Raw genomic sequence first — 13,156 nt, 5'->3', positions numbered from 1 at the left:
ATTACTATTATTGTTATTGTAACCTAGTAACTGTTTCACTGTATACAACACTCCTACACCACTTCTGCCCATTGAATGAATGGCCAGCGCTTCTGAAGCACCTGAAAAGCACTTCCGAAGCGCCACAACACGGGTGCTTTTAATCATATGTTAACTCCTTCTAGGGGGTTAAAAGCACCCCGCTAGTAGCCGAAAAGCACAGCTTAAACAGTGGTAAAGTGCCACTAAATCTAGAGGCGCTTTACTGCTAACAGGCCCACCGCCCCAGTGTGAAAGGGGTCTAAGATTCAGGGTGGACCAAAGAGGAAGAACATGGGTTGCATGCATATAAGATATATATATATATATATTCACAGCTACATAATAGTAGTAGATATTTGGAACAGCAAGATCAGCAGCAGACTTTTGAGCAAATCAGAATATGCCTATTACTGTAATACGTTGATGGATCCTGATTATATGTGTTGGTATTGATACTGGGAGAACTAAAGGTACACAACAATTTAAGGAGGTACGTCATTTTGAAGGCACATATCCTACTGAACAACAAAAGGGGAAGATGTCGCCAGGGATCTAATAAAGAAGCTAACCTCTGAGGCCCCGTACACACGTCCGAGGAACTCGACGTGCCAAACACATCGAGTTCCTCGGCGAGTTCAGTGTGGAAGCCGCCGAGGAGCTCGGCGGGCCGACTTTCCTCATTGAACAACGAGGAAAAAGAGAACATGTTCTCTTTTCGGCCCGACGAGTTCCTCGTCGGCTTCCTCGCTGAAAAGTGTACACACGACCGAGTTTCTCGACAGAATCCAGCTCCGACCGAGTTTCTGGCTGAATTCTGCCGAGAAACTCGGTCATGTGTACGGGGCCTCAGGTTAGCTGATGCTTTCATAAACTAGTCCTAGGAACTGTTTGACTGATGCTAGATATTAAGAACTGGCCAGGTTATCCTCTGATGTAAATGGTTGAGTGTGTTTGGTTAAGTATTGTATATTACTGTAATAATATAGTTAAAAGTATACAAAGAGAAAGAAGAGTCCAGATGGCTGCACACCAAACTGAGATCCAAAACGCATGTATTCGTATAAAACCATGAAAGACATGAAAAAGTACAAGCAGGGAAGGAACGGCTAATGCATTTCACACATGAACTGTGCTTTATCAAAGCCCAATAGGGAGATTCCCCGCTGTCAGAATACACAGATCAGTGCTGCAGCTGTTGATCGAGTGGCTTTTTATCCGACAGGGCGGTTGAACATAAGTCGATTAGTGGATGGTTAAACTGCAGTGACCCTGCATTGATCGAAACTCAGTCAGTCCCTGGGAAACTGCACAGATTTTGATCCATCTATGGACACCTTTAATGGAATATTTTGCCACAACATCAGTGTATTAGAAACTTTTTCTTCATTTTTTACAATAAGGTTATTTGACCTAAGTGCAGCTATGAGAATTCTGCAGTGCTGAGGTCATGTGTCTACAACTCTAAATGTCATTTTTGCATGTACGTGTGCTGCCACTCTGTCTGCATCTTTGTATTGTAAGGTTCAGTACTCTGTCACTGATTACATTATTCTTTTAACAATTTATGTATTGTATGTGCATACTGAAAATGGTCAGGATAGGTAGACAAATAGTCAAACATCAAATTCATAAAGGGGACACATTAATTCAGTGATTATAGCCAGACAGATAGTGTAGATAGATAGATAGATAGATAGATAGATAGATAGATAGATAGATAGATAGATAGATAGTGCTCAAATACAAACAGACTGTTAAGAATCCCTGCTAAACTTGAAATTCATAAAAGGAACACATGAATTAAATGATGATAGCCAAACGACAGATGTGGTCATCATGTGAAGAGACTTTCCATACTACCAGAAGTGTCATCCAATACAAAGGGTAGTTACTTTTGATCAGGCTAAAGCAGCTAAATGTGTCATGCACTTGATTAAGGTTGTTATTAAGCAAGCAAAATAATAATCTTAATAAGGTTAATGTATATGAAATGTGTTCCTCTCTAATGCCGCGTACACACGGTCGTTTTTTGTGATGAAATAAAACGACGTTTTTAAAAACGTCATTTAAAATGATCGTGTGTGGGCTTCACATCGTTTTTTGTCTTCTAAAAAACGACCAAAAAGAAATTTGAACATGCTTCAAGTTTTTATGTCGTTTTTCAAAATGTCGTTTTTTGTGTCATAAAAAATGATCGTGTGTGGGCTAAAACGACGTTTAAAACAACGTTTTTAAACCCGCGCATGCTCAAAAGCAAGTTATGACGCGAGCTTGAATGGAACAGAGTGCCGTCGTACGTGTTGTACGTAACCGCGCTTTGCAAGAGCATTTTCAGAAAACGATGGTGTGTGGGCAACGTCGTTTTTAAAAATTAAGTTTGAAAAACTTCGTTTTTTTTCATGATAAAAAACTATGGCCCAGATTCAGGTACAATTGCGCTTTATTTGCGGAGGCTCAGGGCAACGATTTTGAGCAGTAGCTCCGTAAATTGCGAGGGTGCGCCGGCAAAATTGCCCGGCGTAAGAGCGTGCAATGTAAATGATCCCGCCGGGGGCGGGAATCATTTAAATTAGGCGCGCTCCCGCGCCGAGCGTAGAGCGCATGCTCCGTCGGGAAACTTTCCCGACGTGCATTGCGGCAAATGACGTCGCAAGGACGTCATTTGCTTTAAAGTGAACGTGAATGGCGTCCAGCGCCATTCACGAATCACTTACGCAAACGACGTGAAATTCAAATTTCACGTCGCGGGAAGGGCGGCTATACTTTAGCATTGGCTGCGCCTGCTATTAGCAGGAGCAGCCTTACGCTAAAGATGCCGTACGGAAACTCTGTACCTTGCGTACGCAGGGCCCGCGCAACTTTGTAAATCGGTGTTAGTATGCAATTTGCATACTATACGCTGATCACAATGGGAGCGCCCCCTAGCGGTCAACGCAAGAATGCAGCCTAAAATCTGCGTGGCATAAGAGCCTTATGCCACGCAAATTTTAGGCTGCAGTCGGCGTAGCGATGTTCCTGAATCAGGAGCATTCGCTACGCCGGAGCAAGTAAGCAATTGCGCTGTGTAACCTATGGTTACACGGCGCAATTGCTTCTTGAATCTGGCCCTATGTTTTTTTCCAAGACAAAAAACGACCGTGTGTACGCGGCATTAGAGTTCAACCCCTTCCAAACCTAAATTAGTAGTAGTTCAGGCTTTTGTCATGAAGTTAATTTGTCCAGTCTGGTAATACAGTCATAGAGGACAGTCTAAGCAGAAAAATCCCAGTTTTCAGAAATGTAATGATCCTTTCACTACTGGATGCCCGTGTAGCTGTCAGGAGGCTATGCACCATTTTACATTGGTTGCATATGCAGTACATACCATACATTCTTCTTATTACAGAAAAAAATATAATTCCTATATTGTTAGAATTATAACATAAAAATTAGTAGTGTGCTTTGTATAGAAAGAAACTTGTACTGGTCTGGGAGAATTATGTAGACTTAAGTTAGTGGCTTCCCCTCTGAAAGTGCTTGTTATCTGGTTGACATACTAACTCATTGACATCAGTACTTATTGAGTTCTAGCATGGTAAAAGTATATAGTTCAGGAAATGTGACTTTGAACTGACTTTACAGGTATTTGTGGCTTGCTTTTGTCAGATTAATGACTTTGAAAGTATTGAGGTCATACAATCAGTATCACAGCTAGACAGTTAGCATTTTCATAAGAAGGTCATTGATGGTTGCCTACATGTTCTCCTTTAAAATATACCTTAAAGTGGAGGTTCCCCTAAAAATAAACTTTTAACATTGCATTTATGAGATTATTGACTATTAGAATCGGCTGTTTTAAAAAAAAAAAAATACATCCGTACATACCGTTTCCTATATGTGTTCTCACCGCCGCTTCCGGGTATGATGGTCGGGCTGGGCGTTCCTAATTGATTGACAGGCATCCGACCGACGCATACAGCGCATCACGAGATGCCGAAAGAAGCCAAACGCCGGTGCGGCTCTATACCGCACCGGCGCACCGACGTTCGGCTTCTTTCGGCATCTCGTGACGCGATGTATGCATCGGTCGGATGCCTGTCAATCAATTAGGAACGCCCAGCCCCGACCATCATACCCAGAAGCGGCAGTTAGAACACATATAGGAAACGGTATGTACGGACGTATTTTTTTAAAAAAAACAGCCGATTCTAATAGTCATTAATCTCATAAATGCAATGTTAAAAGTTTATTTTTAGGGGAACCTCCACTTTAAGAAGAGAGATATTACTTCACCTTCTGGCCAGAAGACACAACAGGAAGCGAGAGGGCAACTCTCCAAAGACAATTGTTATAAAAACGGGTGCAGAATGTCTCCAATTCCTTACCTGTTCTAATAACAATTGTACCCATTTAAATTTCCCACCACATTTTTCGTCCTGGTGGTAATAGACCCCAGACCAAATAGAGGGGGTGAATTTCCCCAGCAGTGAAACAGTAATAAAAACTTGACATTGGTTTTAACACTTGCACACTCTATCCAAAACAAAAAAGAGGAAAAAAAAAGTTTTGGCTCTAGATATACTTTAAATCCATGACATGCACAACAAATTACTTTATTTTTTCTATTAGTCATTAAATCTATTCTCTTTATATTACTTTATCCCAGAAGCAGATATTTTAGATGTGCTGAGACAAATATGTTATGTTGCTATTTTTCCATTAGCATACAAAAGAAATCTGACTTGCACATGATGTTTATATCAGCTGAACAATATGATTTAAGTTGCGTCATCTTTTAATGAAAGGGAACGGAAAGGTCTACACAAATGTATACCACAATCTGCTCAGGAGCCATGCAAATTAATCTTATCACTGTTCCTCAGCCACCCATGAATCTTAATTGTCAGAGCATTACGTTGACCTTGAGATGCCCACACACATTGCATAGGCTTCTCACTGGTTCTGTGTTGCAGAGGAACAAGTGAAACAATACTGGCAAACGTGTTCTTTGGCTAGACATTTGCAAACTGCATTGAGTACGTAAAAGTTCATGGCACATGTAGACGTGCTGTATTCCACGCAGGCAACCTCTGCTTCCAGAAAAAATAACAATGTGCACCCTCTTTAGGATATCGTTTTAAATGTTTACTCGAGATACACAAGCCCTGCCCTGTCTCATGAAGTAATATTGATACATTTTAAGGCTGCCCCTGACAGATCTAACTGGGCCAAGCTACCATTTAGTGACAGACAGGGCACAGGGAGCGGTATATGTGTAAGATGCTGAATAGGGCATATTTAGTAGAGTAGTACTGGAATGCAACTCAGTTAAACAGTCTGATAGAATAGCATTTAACATTAATATAGTCTTCTATATCAGCTACATTCAGCTCAACTGCAAGTCTGCAAGTCATATAACGTTTTACTGCTATTAGGTGTAAAGTAATGTGCTTACTAACATTGCCTAAAGATGGGCACAAATTTCCGAAAAACAAACAGTGTGACATTTCCTAAGGTGTGCTTAGTGTGTGGAAGCAGGGTATGTGCTTAGTCAGCGGTGGCAGTTGCTCAAAATATTTGGGGGGGCACAAACAAACGGAAAAAAAATATCAATTGCAGCCTCACTGTGCCCATCAATTGTTGCGACTGTGCCATCAAACGCAGCCACTGTGCCATCAAACGCAGCCACTGTACCATCAATTGTCGCCACTGTACCATCAATTGTTGCCACTGTGCCATCAAATGCAGCCACTGTGCCATTAATTGTCGCTACTGTGTCATTAAACACAGCCACTGTGCCATTAATTGTTGCCACTATGCCCTTCAAACGCAGCCACTGTGCCATCAAACGCAGCCACTGTGCCATTAATTGTCGCCACTGTGCCCATCAAACGCAGCCACTGTGCCATCAAACGCAGCCACTGTGCCATCAAACGCAGCCACTGTGCCATCAATTGTCGCCACTGTGCCATCAAATGCAGCCCCTGTGCCATCAATTGTCGTCACTGTGCCATGAAACGCAGCCACTGTGCCCCTCAATTGTCGCCACTGTGCCCATCAATTGTCGCCACTGTGCCCATCAATTTCCCCCGTAAAATGCCACCAGTTTTTCCCATAAAATGCCGACAGATTGCCTCAAAATACCGCCAGATTGACCCCCCACACGGCACTTACCTTTCTTGGGTCAGCCATCCTCCTCTACGATCCCTCGATGCCTTCTCCCGCCCTCGATGACGCTTCAGCCAATCAGGTGACTGGTTACCAGACCTGGCTGAGACGCGTGTCAGTGTTAACCAGGGAACGCACACCCTGTGCGCCCTCTGGTTAACCATTTGGAAGCCGATTAGAGCCCACAGGCTGTAATCGGGAAGCTTAGCTGCTGGCTCTGATAGACACTTCCAAAACACACCCACCGCTGTTATTCAGATGGCCGGCGCACAACAGGGGGCCGCGCACCTGAATAGTGAGAGGCAGTGGCGACAATACATAGATTCATGCAATGCATGAATCTATGTATTGTTAAGTGACATTGCAGGAGAGAGGGGGCGGCGCTCCTGCGCCCACTATAGACGCAACGCCACTGTGCTTAGTATAACTTCCATCCTCATTTTCAATTGTGCAAAGATTTGCCAACAAGCTGGAGAATCTCTGTGACTGTCACATTGAATAATTGAATACATTCATATTCTGGCCAGTTAAATGAATAAATGCCAAAGTGCTTGACGAACTTTAGCGCATTTGCAAAAACGCGGCTTAGGCCGCCAGGAGTTTACAAAAGCCCCAGTGTGCATGAGGCCTGAAATGTAAAACCCAACCTTAGCCACAACTTTTTATTTTGTTTTCAATAGAGTGGAGAGGGACTAAAGAACCTCATAGGTTTTAATTGCTGTCTGTGTCCCTATTGGGGAAACATTAAGGACAACAGGGACAAAGACAAAATCAATAGACAAGAGAAAGTTAAGAACTTCTGACACTGTTTTTTCGTTTTCTACTGATGTCTTCCTGTCCCAGTGACAACAGCACAACCGCACAACTGCAAAATCTTCCAGTGGGATGACAGAATGCAATAAAAGCCTAAAGCCGCGTACACACGACCATTTTTCATGTCATGGAAAAAAACAACGTTTTTCTCAACGTGATTTTTGTCAAGCTTGCCTTGAATACACACGATCGTGGAAAAAAAATGCTTGAGCAAAGCGCAGTGACGTACAACACGTACGACGGCACTATAAAGGGGAAGTTTCATTCGATTGGTGACACCCTTTGGGCTGATTATGCAAATTTCCCTTCTCATAACCTGCTTCTGAGCATGCACGTTTTTTTTCCGTCATTAAAGCCTACACGCGACCGTTTTTCACAACGTGAAAAAGGACGACATGAAAAATGACGATAAAAAATAGAGCATGCTCTAAATTTTTAATGGCCATTTTTCACTTCAAGAAAAATGCTCTGGGGCCGACACACGATCGTTTTTAATGACCAATTTAAAAAATTGCATTTTTCTCGTCAAGAAAAACAGTCGCGTGTACGCGGCATGACCCTTGAAAACAGTGTTGTCAGGCCTGTCTGAGTTCTCCCAAGCTGGCACCACAGAACACTACCTTTATAATATAGAGATGATAAAGGGGAGTGTTTTGTAGTCCAGCAGGGGAGAACTCAGGCAGGGCTGCCAACACTGCATAGGATTTCAGTGTTGCACAGACAGGAAGTTAGGAGCTCCCTGGAATTCTGACAGTATCAATACGTGTTTTGCTGTGCTGGCAGAATTGGAGAGAACAAACATGGGTAAAGTGATATATTTTATTCTTCTGTTTCACCCAGACATATACTTTTATTACAGCAGCTAGGTGCAGCTATGGGGATGCTAAGATGATGAGAAGTATGGTACAACATTTTCTGTGAGTTGTCCTAATCTGGCCCAGGGTATCTATGCGACTGATTCTTAGAATCAGTTACGCATAGATACCCATTAGATCTGACAGGCATAAGGCTCTTACACTGTCAGATCTTAAATGCAATTTTTTTTCCCACCGCTAGGTGTCGCATTGTCTATGCAAATTATCTAGTTACGTGAGATTCCCAAACGTACGCGCGGACGACGCAGTGATTTTATGACGTTTCCGTAAGCGTAAACTTGCCCCTGCTATAATGAGGGGCAAGTTTACGTAGGTCCGTCGTATGCCATGTTAAGTATGGCGTCGGGTCAGCGTAGGCTTTTTCCGTCGTTTACGTAGTTTACGTAAGTCGTAAGTCGTTCGCGAATACGACTTTACGTCAATGCCGCTCACGTCGGCGTCATTGACGTTTTCCGTCGTGAGCTGGAGCATGCGCACTGGGCTATTTTTCCGCCCGGCGCATGCGCAGTTCGAACGGCGCGGGGGCACGCTTAATTTAAATACAAGCCCCCCTTGAATTACGCGGCCTTAAGCCGGGCCAATTACACTACGCCGACGCAAATTACGGAGCAAGTGCTTGGAGAATACGGCACTTGCTCCAGTAATTTGCGGCGGCGTAGTGTAAATGGCTTACGCTACTCTGCCGCAGATTCTACAAGAATCTGGCCCAAAGTTGGTAGCTGACATTTTTTTATAATTTTTTATAAATTCTTTATTTTCACAGAAATTGTGTTACAATTTACAGAAGCAAACATCTCATCCATATGAGATTTAGCTTACATTTTTATACAGAAGGTCCTATACGCATAAGGGTATATGTATCTTAGTTTACTTATGTGTAAATGCATATTTATGCATGCATTTGTGTAACAATTTCCAAGCATGTGTATATGAATGTAAACGTGTATACAAGTGACTATGTATGTACAGCATGTGACTGTGCATGAATATAAATATCTTTGGTATTATGTCATGTGAGTATGTACAATATGTGTGCATAGGTTTGTATAGGATGTGTGGAAAAAAACATGTATAGGCAGTCCCCGAGTTACGAACACAGTAGGGACTGTAGGTTTGTTCTTAAGTGGAATTTGTGTGTAAGTTGGAACAGTGCATTTTTAAGTGTAACTTCAGCCTGTGCAGGGGTGTGGGATGTTCCGGGCGCTTCTGTGCATGCAGTTATGTTAGCTGGGGCTCTTATGGCCATGCAGTACAGCGCTGCAAGATAGCTGCTCGGAGGTATCCAGGACCAGCATGGAGCACAAGCGTCCGGCTTCGAGGTCCGTTCGTAAGTAAGAGTCGTTCGTAACTCGGGTGTTCGTAACGCGGGGACTGCCTGTATGTGAATGAATTTATGCATGTTTGGGTGACATATGGAGTTATACAAACCTTTGTAAATTATTTTGGGGTCCTAGGTTGAGTGGGTGATTGGCAATACAGTACACAGTATAAAAAATGTATAAACGCTGAATATTTTAATGTTTTTACATAATGTTTACCAATTTGCTCATTCTTAAAGTGAAATCTACTTGATTTTAATGATTCAGTGGCAGGGGTGTCACTAGGGTCAGGGACTTGCCCTGGGTCAGCAATGCCTAACACACTTTAGGTACTTTTGGGCTAATGATATCTCAATTGAGGAATCCTCTCCCACTGACATCAATGATGGAGGCAGTCTTCCTCCCGCTGACAGCACTGCAAGAGCTAGCTCCCCCACAATGACACCAAGATAAGAGTCAATCTTCCTCAACTGATACCAATGTAAGACGTAATCTTCCCTACTGATAACAATGCATGAGATAGTCTTCCACTCAATGATACCAATAACCAGAAGTCCCCCCAAACCCCAATGACATCAATGTAGTTTAACCACTTCAGCCTTGGAAGATTTTATCCCCTTCCTGACCAGAGCACTTTTTACAATTTGGCACTGCGTCGATTTAACTGACAATTTCGCGGTCATGCAACGCTATGCCCAAACAAAATTTGCATCCTTTTTTTCCCACAAATAGAGCTTTATTTTGGTGGTGTTTGATCACCTCTGTGGTTTTTATTTTTTGCGCTATAACCCAAAAAAAAGCAAAATTTTTGAAAAAAAAAACAATATTTTTTTGTTTTTGCTTTAATAAATATCCCCCAATTTAAAAAAATAAATACAATTCTTCATCCATTTAGGCTGATATGTATTCTTCTACATATTTTTGGTAAAAAAAAAAAAATATAGTGCCTACAAACTATGGGAAAGATTTATGTCTGGCATTTTTATTATTTTCTTTTTTTACTAGTGATGGGGGTGATTTTCAGCGGTACTACGACATTGCGACGGACAGATCGGACACTTTTGACACATTTTTGGAACCACTGACATTTATACAGCGATCAGTGCTATAAATATGCACTGCTTACAGTATAAATGTCACTGGTAGGAAAGAGGTTAACAATAGGGAGCGAACAAGGGATTAAATGTGTGTTCCCTCAGTGTGGTCTAACTGTGGGGGGATAGGACTTACAAGGTGAGGAGACATGTCTCCTCTGCCCTGACAGCACAGGGATTTGTGTGTTTACACACACAAATCCCTGTGCTGTCTCTTGTGCACGCAAACGCGCGTGGCCCGCTACGATCAGGACCACCAGCCACACGCATTGGTCCCCCACTGTGTAGCGGGCATGTCCGTGTGCCCTCTGGCAGCTCCTAAAGGGAACCCGCTCCAGGGTGTCATTCTGCCTCCCAAAAAAAGACGTGAGGCGGTCAGGAACAGGTTAAGCTTAGTCTTCTATCCACTGACCACCAACATAAGGATCAGTCTTTCTCCCACTAACCAAAAATGTGTGAAGCAGTCTTCCTCCCATGGACACCAATGCAAGGGCACTCTTCCCCTCTTGACACCATAAGGGCATTCTTCTCCCACAATAACCACCAATGTAAAGGAAAGGATTTCTACCACTGACCAGAAATGTAAGGGACAGTATTCCTCCTACTGACCACCAATGTAAGGACAGTCTTCTTCCCATTGACCAAAAATGTGGCGGGCAGTCTTCCTCCCACTGACCACCAATGTGAAGGGCAGTCTTTCTTTCATTGACCACCAATGTAAGGGGGCAGTCTTCCTCCCACTGACCACCAATGTAATGAAGAATCTGTCTTTCACTGACACCAATGTAAGGGGTAGTCTTCCTCCCACTAACACAAATGTAAGGGCAGCAGTTTTAGGTGAGAACATTATTTACTGCTGTACATTGCACTCTGTACTGTACACTGTATTCTCCTGGCCACTGCACTCTGTCAATTTGTACATTACATTCCTCTGATCTCTGCAAACTCTATTCCCTACTGCACATAACATACTCCTGACTATTACACCCTGTTCACTCTGCTTTATGTTACTACTGGCTGACAAACTTTTTACACTATGCTGTACATTACAACCTCCTGACTGTTGTACTGTATGGTACATACTCCTGACATCTGCATTCTGTACACTGTGCTGTAAGTTTCATAATTCTGATTTCTGCATTCTGTACATTTCAAATCTCATCATTTGCTTTCTGTAGGCTAGGCTGTATGCTACATACTCTTGACTCCTGTATTATATGCTTCATTTTGCTGACCCTTGCAATCTATACATTGTACTGTATGTTATATACTTCTGATGATTGTACTTTACATGTTATGTTTTAAGTTACATAGCCCTGCCTGTTGCACTTTGTAAGTTGTGATCATTTCAACAATAGTTTGTTAGTAGGTGGTCCCCCAGGTTTTTTACCATGCTTCCCCAAAAAATAAGCCTGGGTCTTAGGCCTCGTACACACGGACGGACTGTCCAATGAAAACGGTCCGCCGGACCGTTTTCATCGGACATGTCCGCTCGGAGATTTCTGTCTGATGGTTGTACACACCATCAAACAGAAATCCGCACGGACACGATACGCGGTGACGTGGCCGCGTCGTCACCGCGACGATGACGCAGCGACGTGCGCGGCCCTGGAAGGTCAATGCTTCCACGAATGCGTCGAATCACTTTGACGCATGCGAGGGCTTTCGGCCGAGCGGACATGTCCGGTCAGTCTGTACAGACGACTGCGGACCAGTTTCAGCAGACATGTTCGGTCGTGTGTACGGGGCCTTATATTAATTTTGGCAACAAAAGACACAGTGGGGCTTATTTTCGGGGTAGGTCTTAACATGTAATGTGCTGTCTTCTCTCCCCCTGCCTGGCAGGAATCCCCAGTGTACACTGGGTTAAAATGCTTGTAAAATCCTATAAACCACTCTATTACAGTAGTATATCATGTGCAATGTGTGTGTTTCTGTAATATAATTGTGCCAAATACCTTCATTATAGCGTCGCTCTGCACTTCTGTGACACGCCAGAGCTCTCTTCCCAGCAAATTATATTACAGACACACACATTGTACATTATATACTACTGTAATAGAGTGGACTATAGGACGTTACAAACATTTTAACCACTTGCCTACTGTGCACATACACCCCCTTCCTGCCCAGACGAAATTTTAGCTTCCGGCACTGCGTCGCTTTAACTGACAATTGCGTGGTCGTGCGACGTGGCTCCCAAACAAAATTGACGTCCATTTTTCCCCACAAATAGAGCTTTCTTTTGGTGGTATTTGATAGCCTGTGCGTTTTTTATTTTTCGGGCTATAAACAAAAAAAAGCGTACATTTTTTAAAACAAAACCACAATATTTTTTACTTTTTGCTATAATAACTATCCCATTTTTTAAAAATTTCAGTTTATCTCAGTTTAGGCCGATACGTATTCTTCTACATATTTTTGGTAAAAAAAAAAAAAATCGCAATAACCGTATAGTGACTGGTTTGCGCAAAAGTTATATTGCCTACAAAATAGGGGACATAATTATGATTTTTTAAAATTTTTTTTTTACTAGGAATAGCGGCGATCTGCCTTTTTTCGGGACTGCGACATTATAGCGGACACATCGGACACTTTTGACACATTTTTGGGACCATTTACATTTATACAGTGAACAGTGCTATAAATATGCATTGATTACTGTATAAATGTGACTGGCAGGGAAGGGGTTAACCACTAGGGTGGCGGGGAAGGGGTTAAATGTCTAGCCCAGTGAGTGTTCTAACTGTAGGGGGAGGGGGGTGACTGGGGGAGGTGACCGATCTGTGTCCCTATGTACAAGGGACACAGCATCGGTCTCCTCTCCCTGACAGGACGTGGATCTCTGTGTTTACACACAGAGATCCACGGTCCTGCTCAGTTACTG

This window comes from Rana temporaria, chromosome 4, assembly GCF_905171775.1.
Source record: "Rana temporaria chromosome 4, aRanTem1.1, whole genome shotgun sequence".
Classification (NCBI taxonomy): Eukaryota; Metazoa; Chordata; class Amphibia; order Anura; family Ranidae; genus Rana; species Rana temporaria.
The sequence above is the reverse complement of the archived record's forward strand: the minus strand, read 5'-3'. Positions refer to the sequence as shown.